Source organism: Taeniopygia guttata, chromosome Z (assembly GCF_048771995.1).
Source record: "Taeniopygia guttata chromosome Z, bTaeGut7.mat, whole genome shotgun sequence".
NCBI lineage: Eukaryota > Metazoa > Chordata > Aves > Passeriformes > Estrildidae > Taeniopygia > Taeniopygia guttata.
The window spans coordinates 67,923,060-67,936,360 of record NC_133063.1 but is presented as its reverse complement, the minus strand read 5'-3'; the positions used below and the strand labels follow the sequence as shown (position 1 = coordinate 67,936,360).

General features: G+C 44.3%; 1 protein-coding gene across 4 annotated transcripts in view; it reads right to left on the bottom strand.

Moving 5' to 3' along the window:
- KANK1 (KN motif and ankyrin repeat domains 1) overlaps window positions 1-11,063 on the bottom strand; it is a 135,225-nt gene extending 124,162 nt beyond the window's left edge. For 3 of the 4 annotated variants that reach the window (XM_030257816.4, XM_030257818.4, XM_072921782.1), the window contains exon 1: window positions 10,930-11,063. The gene's annotated coding sequence lies outside the window, so the exon portion shown is untranslated. The remainder of the gene's footprint in view (window positions 1-10,929) is intronic. The other variant, XM_072921781.1, reaches the window with a different exon arrangement.
- Window positions 11,064-13,301: the final 2,238 nt, after the last annotated feature.

Here is a 13,301-nt window from a genome sequence, read left to right as displayed (position 1 = left end):
TTCCTCCATCAGCCTAATATTTTTCCAAAGTTTAGCCAGCCACAAAAGGCTTTTCTTCTCACAGCAAGAGCAATAAACAGGACAATTTTGCAACAAAGCCCCATGAATCTTGGGGCAATACAGACTCCATGCCTTACTCTGGCCCCTCCTGCAGCCTCTGTAATACTCTGGGTTTTAGACAAAGGTCCAGAGATTAATATAAAGTAAAGAGGAAAAAGCACATATAGAGTAACTACTGCTTCTGACCTATGGTACACAAACACTGGTCACACACCTATTTACAGCAACTTTATGCAGGAACGTCAGGGCAGCCTTGTGGCTTGACAACTTCTGCACTGAAATCAAAGTGATGAGATGCTCCAGCAAAGCCAGTTTGACTAAGCTTTAATATAGATTCAAATGGCTTTTGGCTGACAGAAAATTGTTAGTGCTCCTAGCTGTGTATAAATACATTGTTGCTATTTTTTATTTTCTCAAAGGATCTCTACTACTGCTTAGCAGTAGTAAGACATGGGAAACGGCCCACTGTCTCTGAAGACAGGATGTGCCTTACCTACCCAGCTGGCTCTTCCACAGGGTAACACCAGTATCACAGACCAGACAGTCCTCCTTGCAATGAGACTCTCTCAGCACTGATGAAAGCCCAGCTGTAACTGGACATTGTGGTAAAGAATATTAGGCAGTTCAATTAACAGTTGTACTTGAATGCACCAGTATGCATAAAGCAACCCATAAATCGTGCCATTTTCATTCAGAGTTGAAGACAATTGCTATTTTCTGAAACATAGTAAGGGGACAACCCTGGGTCACTTTTGTGATGCAAATTAGCAAGTTGCTTGGAGGAAGAGTAGGGGAGGAAAAATCTTTAAACTGAAATTACAATGAAACTTCCTCCGCTACACAATAGTCACAGACACCAGCTCCAGTGATATCTCCTCCAGGACCCCGACGTTCTCCTTCAGCCCGTGCACAGCCAAACCTCTGGTTCCTTACATCACTATCCTCACTGATGCATCTGCCATCTCGCTCACTTGCAGCCACCAGAGAGACCTTGAAGCGCCCAGAACAGCCACCAAGTGTGTTAAACAGGGGGACATAAACTGCTGCTCTTCCATGAAGCTGTAGCTACAAGGAAACTCTTTTACCGAGCAGGAGCAGCCTCCAAAGCAAAACAACATCCCAAATGAAATCTGGCTCAGGAATGTGAGCTATGTGGGCAGGGGGGCTCTGATGGATATAAAGGGAGGACAGGAGCGGGCAGGCTGCTTTCACAGCAGTGGTTTCCGAGCCAGAGCAGAGGACCAGCTTAGCTGCCTCCCTCATCCCACCGTGTGCACGCAGAGCTCGGGAATGTGAGCAATGCGGACTGGGGGCCAGGGGGCTTTGCCGCCCGGGAGAGAGGGATGGGAGGGACTACCAGGGGAACAACACGAAGACCAAGAGGCAGCTGGGGTTGCCGAGGGCTCCTTTTAAAGGGGGCAGTCTGTGGAAGGGTCAAAAGACTCAACTACAGGCTGCAACCCAACAAAGGTCCCTTCCTGTCCCAGTCACCCTGTGCTTGTGGAAACAAAACTACAAATGTAGCTTTGCAATAAAACTGTCATTAATCTCTACCAGCTAAAACAAACTGCAGGCCCTCCTGTTTTTTTGGCTAGTTGCTGGCGTGAAAAATATACCAGCGTTAAGACTAATAAATCCACGCAGTTAACACTTCCTGAGCCAGAAATTTAATATTCAGCTGTACACACACAAACCTCTGCCCCAGGCCAACAAAAGATGGAATTGCTACAGATAACAACCCTGAAACCCTCTCAAATCTGCTTCAGCCAAAACCAACAACCCCTTACAATGTGAACAATATTCTGTCAACTGCTTATTTACAAGATCCTTGAAGAACTCAATTTTATTTCAACCACATTTTCATGATCCCCTCATCCCAGTCCAACCACTAAGTGACTGAGCTCTGCCTCTCTGGCTGGAGCCTCCCAGGAGGTGCACCTCCCACCGGAATGAGCACCGACTGCATCTCCTTAGCACGCCTACCCCGCATAACTCGTGACAGCCGTGATGTGTGCGCAGATACAAAGAGGGGTTTGTTTTCCTTAAATTTCCTCAGTGAGAAGGCTCCCGGCAGCCACTAGTATTTTCGTTTATGTGATCCTGAAACACTGCTTAAAAACACCACAGTGGGCACAAGCAGCAGTAGTGATGGGATGAGAAACTGCAAGATAAACACAAAGGAGACAAAGACCCAGTGCTAAATCACAGATGGGATCAGGATTGAAGCAACTTCCACGACACTCATCAGAACCCTTGTCTACTCAGAAAACCCCCACACGTAAAGCGGCCCATAACACCACAAGAACAAAGTAAGAAGCATACATCAAGTTTGCCAGCCCGCTTAAATGATGCTGACAAGACACATAAACTGCAGCTATTCACGTCTGCATCATTTCCAGCACCTCTTTGTTTCAGAAAGAATTCACCTTGGTCTTGCAGGTGATTATAGCTCATCTTCGAATGTTACTGACTTGTCATGCACAGAAAACTGCCTGAGCAGGCTGCTGGTAAAATGTAAGTTGAGAAAATGGCCAGTGGTGCCAGAGGAAGACTAGCATTCATCTAAGGAAAGAAAACCCTTCAGCAGCTTATCAACAGGGAAAAAAAAAAAAAAAAAAAAAAAAAAAAAAAAAAAGAAAGCAGAAACTTGAAAGTTTAAGAACAAGTTCAGCCCCACATATCAGGAAGGAATGGAACTTAAGCTAAAAATCTCTTCTTGTACTGCATTTTCTGAGTCTTAAGATTAATCTGGGAAAAATACTATTGTTTTAAAAGTTAAGTTATTAATTGAAAATTCTGAAGTGTGGTTTTTAAAAAAATACCATAGAAAGCTTAGTTCTAATCACGTTCCAAACTGAACAACTGAAAACACCAGATGACTTTCAGTGCCTTAAAAAATGTAAGGAAAAAAACCCCAAAACCTGTCTCCCCTGCTCAGGAACTCTAGCTTTTTGCAGTTTGGTTTGGATTTTTTTTTCCCCCTCTCTCTTTTTTGGTTTAGTTGTGCAAAACGAGGTATTATGAACAGAGTTGAGAGCAACTTCAACACTTACATTTCTATTCTATTCTACAACTACTATTTCTATTAAGTTCATTGATTTTCATTCAGCAAGCCTGAATTTTCTGTTGAAAGCAAGCAATTTTCTGTTGCTAGACTCTACAAGGCAAAGTGCTACTGCCAGACAGGTGAAAAATACAGAGCAGCAAGAGAAGGGCTCTGAAAATCACAGGAGGCTATAGAAATTGTGCTTCAATATATCTGTAAAGTCCCACCTTGGTTAAGCTGCATGATACTCTGTAACATCCAGATTAAGTTTTGACAACTATTAACTATTTAACTGGTTAAAGAGCTGCGGTCCTCTGCTTTGTTAGGATCTCTCTAGCCATTCTGCACCCATCTTTTACTTCTGCTCTCTTGTGCACTTACAACACACAGGAGAAAAAAGCTAAGCCTGGCCTGCCAAATTACTTCTGTTTCCTGTCCCTGTTTGCCCCAGAAACCCAATTACGAAGTTAACTCATGCTAATGGAGCCTGAAGGGATGTGCACTCACACTCAGTTACATGACAGATCACAATGAATGAACAGCCTGATTTTCACCCTGGTTTAGTATCTGAAATGTAAACAATGCACACTGAAGTTATCTATTGCAGAACGGCAGGTACATCTGGGTGTATCTGTGGCTAATTGGAGTGAAAAGTCAGATTCCAGCAAATGAGTCATAATCCACTAAAGCACTCTCCTTTAAAAACAAAACAAACAAATCCCCCAGAGTAGGATTCACCCCTGATAGAAACACCAGTTTCTACTCTGAAGAAATATTCAGCTAAATTAAACATCTTTTCTTAGCAGGTATTTTGCTGTGTCTATTGATGTAGATACACCCTAGGGTGGGGGGAAGGGCTCTAGTGCAGCCCTCCAAAAGCTGAACTGCAGTGGGAAGCAGATTATATCTTAATGTATTAGTCTACTAACACTGCAAAGGAATACTGATGAATTTAAACAACCTGTCTACTAACGGGTGGGTTAATAACAAAGCACTGGTCAGAAAATTCCAACAACCTTAAATTGTGTTTGCCATACTGCAAAACTGAGAAGACCTATCAACTCTTTCATTCTGATTTCTCTTCTATTCAAAGTCTGGAAATTGGGAATAAAATTCTGCAATATTGTTTCATTTAATAATTGTGCATGAGTCAAGTGCCCCTGCTTTTGTCTCACTATCAGTATCTTGACTGTCCTTTGTTACTTTTCATATTCTAATTTTAAAACACTCAGAAGTGTCTACATAATTAGGGAGAAAGGTTCTCTAGTCTGAATCTAAATATTACTTTCCCCAATCACTACATTTTGCAAATTCTGTCTGGAGAAATACTGAAGAGCCACACACACGAGCCACACACACTCATGTATGCATCTTTCTTTCACTGCTGAAGCTAGATTAGTTTGGTATAACTGTCGTCCAGATATGCTGAGACAGAGATGAAAAGAGCATCATTCGCTGAGAGTTCACTATTGTGCGAAGTCCTTGGGGGCTTTTTGACACAGCTGTTCCAAAACAGCTCAAGAATAAGCACCATCCTTTTCTCATTTAACAGGTCATGAAGTGAATGAAAACAGTGATGGAAACCCCACATTGCACAGCCATGTTTATGCACCTAAACAAACACATTCAACCTCTCGACATTGTCTCACTTCAGGGAAGACTTCCAGCTGTTAAATGGGAAAATAGCTGTGATTAAAAAAGAAAAAAATAAATAAAAAGGAAAAAAAAAAGAGAAAGATTAGAATAGCTCGGGGGGAGAGAATTGGTTTAGTTTTAAACAGATAATTAGTTTAGTTTTAAACTAAACTCTTAATCTTTGAGACTAACAGGTTGCAGTCTGGTAGCATGATGAATAGGAAATGCAAGGCGAGGAACTCTCTCAGTCCCACCCACAAAGCAGGGCTTTGATGATCAGTGCTTCTGATCATCATCTGCCAAAAAGGTTCTAATGTACCACATCACATGGAAATCCATATCACATGGATTTCCAGCTCACAGGCTCGGGAGGCAATCACAGTACCACGATTTCATGCCTATTAATTTCTGACACATCCCCATACTACCGCTGAGGCTTCCCACCCTCTCATACTATGTTGGCACAGCCCATGGGACACTGCACACATCAAATAGCCATGGGTGAGAGGAGGGAGGCAGGTAGGTATTCCAGCACATCTGTTTCCAGCCAGATCAGTGTTCCAATCTGTTTTGTCCCACAGCCACATTAGTAATAGCACCAACAGAAAGAAAGTGGCAGCAAAATTGCTGCCACAAGAGCTTGCTGCTTTCAGCAGACACAGGTTTTCTGCCTACCTGCAGCCCCTGTAGGCTTCCCTGTGGCACAGGCAGAGTCAAAAGGAAAGAGCCAGGAAGTGTGGAGACTGGCATGGGTGCTGAATAAAACAGAAACATTTCTGGTGCCAGTCAGCAGTTCATGGTGCAAAATGATCTGAGTCAATCTGGGCAGCATCCTCCCCCTTAATAATGACACTGCAGAATTAGGAAGGGATCAGAAACACTTCTAAATTGTGAAAAGAGGCTTCTTCAAAAAGAAGTTGTTCAATCTTTAACAGACCAAAGTACATTATTTGGAAGGGGCTGGCAGATTATGTAAAATAATAGACGGCGCATAAAATCTAAATCAGTGCTTGTCCTTATGTCAAGAAGTGTTGATCAAGCCATACAATTACGAGGCTGAAATGCATGCACACGTGCTACAGAATTCATTGTCAGTGCACAGCAGCCATAAAGACTATCAGGTCAGTGAGACCAAGAGAAGGACTGATCATTTGTGTGGGTAATAGCCTGTCTGGAGCTAAACTTGGGAATAGTACTTGAAATAGTAAAAAAGTAGGAAAAAAAAGTCCAGCGACTTGGAGTTTAAAAGTTAATGTTAACTAATTACAGACTCGTACAAGACATGCAGGATTGATTAGCCCTCATCAGTCTCAGATGTATAGGTATCTCACACATTTGATAAAAACCTCTGGTACAGAACCTCTCAACCCAAAGCAGCCTTACTAAGGCTAGTGCCTTGTCGAGTAACCAACATTTTGCCTGTCTGCATCTTCTTGGAAACCTCAGCAGCAGTGTAACCTGCTCCTGCCAGGGCACCACTGTTTCCTGCGAATGCACTGGACTCTCTGGGCTCAGATGATGGCAGACCAGTAAGAAAAAACAACATCCTTGGGACAAGGAAAGGGTACCTTTAGATAATGAAGAACTCAATGGTAAATCCTTCTAGATTTCCACAACCTTCCCTCAACTTCACAGCACTAGCATATGAAGAAATAGGCTTAATACATCACCAGGCCAGTGCAGACCACTGATCCATCCCCGATGGGTGGTATCACAAACATTTGTCCAAGAAACCCAGTGAGGTACCCCCACTGCCCTTCTGGACACCAACCACCCCCAAACACCACAAAAAGTTGTCTGTAGCTCACAGCATACACGGCTGCAGAGAAGATGGAAAAACAGACATATTATGCATGCAGGAGACTTCCCCCACTGCCACTCCTTTGTCTTGAGCTCTGTGTGTCACACAGTTATCTCAGTGCTCCAGGATGGCACAGAATCTGTCTGTGTGAGGAATGGGACACAGGCACTATCCTTGAGCCCCAAAGCAGGCTGGGACACCCCCAGTGCCCAACATCCCCTTCCTTCACCAGAACATTTTCTGGAGATGCCTTGTTTTAGGGAAAGGTAGTTACAACCTCCAACCCGACAGGGCAGATATCTGGGTCTACTTTTGGCTCCTGTGTGCAACAAGGAGCCCATACATCAGAAAAGCATGTGAACAGCAGTCTGGCTTTTGAAAAGACCCGACTCAGTTTGACACTGCTTATCCACAATTAAGTTCCAACTGATCTAGTCCAACTCCTCTGTCTTCAGTCTACTCACATCTCTAAAGAATTAAAGGGACATTCAAAACATGCATTCATGACTCATGTTTAATTGCCAGCTATACTTCCTCAGTACAGCTCTAATTAGAAATCAGAAACACATTTCTGAGCTCAGAAAAACACAAAAAATTGACACTAACTGACAAGGGAAACCTGTGGGAGTGCTTTAAGTCCAACTGGATGTCGCCTTCTAAGTTATGCTTTAGCCAGACTAGTCATTTGGCTTAATACAGGGTTAAGAGCCCAGAGTCTGCAGCAGCCCAAAAGAGAGATCAGATGCTCTTGCCACCCCTCCTGAATGACAGATTTTTCTTCATTACTATCAAAGCTCAGGAAGTATTTCCCATATTCACCACAGCACATTGCAAGTTATTTCCTTTTTTCACCTCATGAACAAGTACACCGTTAATGGTGAAAAAATCTGGAGTTTGCCAGGGAACCTTAGGTGGAGTACAAATATAAACATGGCCTGAATCACTATTAAGATTTAACCACCAATCTCAACACTAGTATAATGACTGCAGATAGTTTCCCAAAGTAAAATACATGGGCACAATTCAGAGTTAGAGAACATGCTAGATAGACCTTACAAGTATAATTCACAATACAACACTGCTAGGAAAATATATAAACTGAAAAAAAAAAATCAGTTATGCCAATTGCTCATTCCTTAAATGTATTTATTTCTCTTCAGGTACCAGTCTTTTGATAGCTGGAACAGTCATATAATTTGCATGTTATTTCCTCTCAATATATAGCCTCTATAATGGGAGCAAGAGACCACTGTGGAGCGTTAGAATTGACAAGCCTAAGTAGCTTCCCTTGAGATACCTAAATGCCTTTTTACAGCCCTGCCAATTATTCAACCATGCAAGCAGATACTATTAAGATACTTAAAATGAATAATTTCCCACTAGACTCAAACACATTATAAACCTCACCATAAATCTCAATCTAGTCAAGATGAACTTATTTAATAATGTTCATAAATATTTTTGTTTTATAAAGGTTTGTGAAATATGACTATATAAAAAATATTTATAAAAGTCCAATGTTATTTTTAGATATGCTTAAATAGTTTAAACAAAAGCCTTCTCAAATTCTGTCAATAGTTACAGCTGGCATTTCAAGTTATCTGTAAACTACGTTTACTGCATCTTTAAAAACTTAGGTGGAATCATAATTTTTTGGAAGTAGTCCACTGCTACTTGTTGTTGCAATTCCACATGAACTCCTCCTCATCATTACAACATGAAAACCTAGTCATCAGCTTAACACATGTCATCTTGACACAACCCACAAAAATTTTAGATAAAATTCATACTTGTGCACATACATACACACAATCTTTCAAGGCACGTTCCAAGTACTATGCTTCTTCCCTTTCTAAAGTGCAGAGGAGAATCTGGATGGATAAACAGTACAAGCAGTGATGCCTGAAACACCTCCTTTGGCCCATCAGCCAATTCCATTAACATAAATTGCAGCTAATCATGCCTACATCATTTCCAGCACCTCTTTGTTTCAGAAAGAATTCACCTTAGCTTAGAATTCCATTAGCTAAATGACAAGGGAAAAAATTCTTCATCTCCATGACCTACTACTACAACAGGTGCTGACACCACAAGAAAATCTGCAACTCTCCTCAGTTAACAACTAATGTTTTAGCAACTAAAAGCACAATCAGATGCCCATTCCCAACAGCTCTTAACAGCAGCTCTCCATCATTTGCAAAACTGACTCTTCATTTGGACGTTTTCATTTCACTTTCATCATCTATTATTTAGACATGCAGTGCACTGCAGAAATTGAGACGACAAGCTGTACCAGAAGCTTACAAACCTGTGAAAACTGCTAGAGTGAGAAAAGGCAAACAGATACTGAGGGGGAGCTACTGGATCAGCTCATCTCAAACTGAAGTTATTTGTGCTACAAGAAATACTTCCATTGCAGGGTCTCCCAAGGAGGTGGGATTTTTAAAGACACACTGAACTGATACCTAAAACCAGTTCACATTCAATGTTCAATCAAGGTTTTCTCCAGTGCAATTCTGAAGTAAAGCCCAATCTTAAAAGAAAGCAGGTGTGCACAAATTTAAAAATTAAGACACTAGGACTCCCATATGGGCTGGAATGCTACAGAAGTTGTCACTAAAGTACTTTACAATATAAATTTCCTTCTAGTTAGATTGCTGGCAATACAAAGCGACAAACCACGCTGTGATGTCAGACAAATGAAACAGAGTCAAATGTAACACCAAATTCCATTAAACACATGGTTAGCAAAGCTACAGATTTTGAAGCACACAAGAGCCTGTATCCACCTATCCTTCAGCCCAAGCTGCACTCCGCCACAACCTGGGGTTGTGCCACTGCCTCTGGCGCTACTGTGACCCACACTCAGCACTGTGTGGAATGCAACATGTTTCCACACCCCATCACCCCACACCAGAGCTGCAACCTCTCTCATTCAAAACCAACAGAGGAAGGACACAGGCTGTCCTATCATATGACAGTATCACATCTCCTGTTGAGGCAGTTTTGGGGTGGAATCCTATTTCACCTAGTCACTAATACATGGCAGATGTTCTCAGCCAGAAGAGAGACAAGATTCAAAAATATTGCTTGCAGCATAGATTGGCTGGGATTGCAGCCCTACTCCTGTAAGACAGCCCCACTGTGCCCCACTGGCACCCACTCCCTTTGGAAAACTGACTCTGGACTTGAAGACCCAATCAGCACTTCTAAGAACCTGACAAACCACCTGAACAAAAATGTCAGGGCTTTCTCAGCACATCATGAACACTTTCTGAATTAGTTTGGCCTTTCTCAAATGCACACATAAACCCAACCAGCCTCCTCTCAGTTTTCTCATATTTTCCTTCCTTCTCAACAGACATCCAAACAACCTTTAATAAGTCACTCTGACAGAAGGGGTGAAATAAAAGGGTAAGATACAGCCGATATGTTTAATCACCAATTGTCATGGTATCTTTTATGGTTTGCCAAGATACAGGGTAGTCAATTATGCTACTGATATGACAAACAGACTTAGCTGCTACTTAAATGCTTGAGAGCTTCGATTTAACAAAAAGCACACTATGCCTGATCTTACCATCAGTACAAGAAAAGTTAAACTCAGCTTGGTCTTATGTGTAACTCGGGGACAAAGCAGCCACAAGAAAGTCACTATCATTACTGAGGCTTGTAATTATATCTGAATCAGTTTTTACACGTAAATATGTATCAAGCTATTGGGTCTCAAAACGTTGTTTCAGAAAAATTAAGACTTTTTTCAAACACTTCAGGATGTCTTTAAGAGTTAGACAGCTGGGTTTTTTCTTATTTCGTGAAGAGCATTCGTGAGATTCGTGAAAAGCAGCCAAAGTTAAGGCACTTTCATGTACTGAGCATCAAAGCCGAAATACTTCCCCTTTTCCCATCCCCCTATCCCAAAAAATTTCTCTACTCTTTTGAAGTGCCGGCTCACAAGTTAGTGACGGTCCATTTAAACAAAGCACCGGTGAACGCCGCTCTCACATGTGACCCATTCCCCCCTCCTCTCCGAAGCCCAGGTACTTCCCACCGCACCTGGCAGCGCTTCCCTCGGGGCCGGGGCAGCCGCTCGGCTCCGAGAGCGGGCGGGATGCGGCGGGGCACGGACCACGCGCGGCCGCACCTCGTCTGGCATAATCAAACATTTTCACTCAAACGGGGGAGAGAGATCAACAACTCTTCGCGACACGCTCACAGACCTGTCCCCGGGACCGCGGTCTCCCTGCCAGCGGGGCAGCGCCGTGGCCGCCCGTCCGCTCCCGACAGAGCCGGAGCTCCCCGGGGCCGGGGGGACCTGCGCTGCTCCGCCGCCCCTCGCCCGAGCGCCCACGGCCAGCCCATCCCAGTCGCATCCCCTGCCGCTCACCTCCGGGCTCCGCGTCCCGGCGAGGAGATCGGGAGGGGCTCCAGTAAACCCGCAAAACTTCAGCGCCCCTGCCCGCCTCCCTCCCGCCGCCGCGCTGCGACTCCGCGCAGCGCTCCGGCCCCGCTTTGTACCGCCGGCGGCCGCACTGCGGCTGCGCGCTGCCCAAAAACAGCGCGGCGCTCCGGCCGCCCTCCCGCCCGGGCCGCGGCTGCCTGCCCCCCATCGTCCCCCGAGACAGCCTCTCTGCCCCCCACCGTCCCCCGGGACAGCCCCTCTGCCCTCCGTGCATCCCCCGATACAGCCCCTCTGCCCCCCGTGCATCCCCCGGGACAGCCTCTCTGCCCCCCATCGTCCCCTGAGACAGCCTCTCTGCCCCCCGTGCATCCCCCGATACAGCCCCTCTGCCCCCCGTGCATCCCCCGATACAGCCCCTCTGCCCCCCATCATGCCCCGGGACAGCCCCTCTGCCCCCCGTGCATCCCCCGGGACAGCCCCTCTGCCCCCCGTGCATCCCCCGGGACAGCCCCTCTGTCCCCCATCATCCCCGAAAGCCCTTCTGTCTCCCGAGCATCCCGCGGGGCGCGGGTCGGGCTTGCTGGTGCGCGGCGGCAGCACAGAGGGGGTTTCTTGCCCCCCGCTTAAGAGCCTGGCTCGGCGGCTCGCCGGGATGCGGGAGCTCCTCGTCAGGGAGAAGAGGTTACCGTCAGGGCTGCGCCTGGAAATTTTGGGAAAAAAAATCATCCTTGCGAAAATCTGCCGGAGGCTAACCCAAGTGGAGTCCGTGATGTGTGCAGGTTGGAGGGTGTGGTTCGAAGCCCAGAAAAGGAGTTTTGGCCCTAGTAGGTCTAATTCGTGTGGCCAGATCCTATACCTGTCCAAGGCTGGTGCAGTCTAGTGCCGAGGGACTGGGATTCCCCAGTGGAGGCTCTCGCGTGAAGCCCTTTTTTCATGTTGGAGCCCCGGCAGAATGAGACCTCCGGCTGCACTGCGTAGGATGGGGTTCTCAGCAGGGCTTTCAACGAGCACAATTGGCATCAGCTCCCTCTGCATTGTTTTGTGAACCTCAGCTTAGAAACAAATTTTAAGACTTGTGCCTTGATTTTTACTGGTCAGAACAGGCCATCACTAAAGCCCTTTCAGCTGCGAAAGGATACAGTAGTCCTGTTTTTTGTGTGCCTTGAATTTTTTCGCTTAAGGGTTTGAATATTCGGAACGGATTGATGGGTGTTTTCCTTCACTCCTCCCACTCTTATCTCAAGCGCTATCTCCATTGCCCCAGGGCTCCAGTGTCTCCCGGAGCAAATTATTTTGTGATGGTGCCAGGAAGGGTTTCACAGGACAGTCCCTACAAATAAAAATCAGAATCCACAGACGAGGAGTAAGTAAAATGCAGGAGACTCAGCAAAGTCAGGAATGTCCAGAAAACAATGCCTGGTTTTCTTTTCCAGCTCTGGATATTGGACCCTGCAGGGTGATTATTGTGAGTTACTTCACAGAGCAAAAGGACACAACTGTGGTGCAATACTCCTTGCTTTTTCTGGTTTTACACGTAGTGTGCTATCAAATACTGGTATCTTCTGATTCCTTCTAATTTCCTTCTTTCTGTGTAATTCCTCTGCTTTTCTTCTGCCTTTCCCTGGTTAATTCTCCCGAAGCTCTGAATATTCCCAGATTTTTTTTTAGACATGATACCTGAAGTTCATGAATAGAAACCACCAAAGTTTCTCTTAATGAATATTGATTCCAGAATAGACCAAGGAGAATATTAATGAAATTTGAAAATCTCTGTTGTTTTTTGTAGTTGTTTTTTTTTCCTATGGACCACACTCAACTAATGGTAGGCAAAAAACATTAGGGTTTTCTCATTCAATAAAAAGCTAATAGGCTCACTGACATTTCCATCTAAATAATTTCCAGTATTTCTTCTGGAATTTCTGAAGCCATTAAAACACTTTAGAGATTAAATCACATCTAGTATTTTTCTAAGTAAAGCTGCTATTACGTTGATGTAAACCACCTCTCAAACCACAGAGCTTTTATTTTTTAAAAAAGGATTTTTGTACATTTTAATTCAAACTCTCGTATTTTTGGAAATATTGGCAGTCCAAATTTGCAAACAGGCCCTGCAGCTCTTTAAGATGCTAATAGTTATTAATCCTGACTGCTAACTTCCCATCCAGAGGCTATTTTTTAATGGCTGAATTACCAACTCTTAAAAAAAGGGGTTACTGATGAAAGAAGTAGTCGAGATAACAGTAAGCACCGCTTACCATTTTTTTATATTAACAACAAAAAAGAAAGTATATTCGGACTAGCAAACAACTCCTTACCATCAGTTTATTCATCCGATTAGTTGGGTCAGGACCATGTTG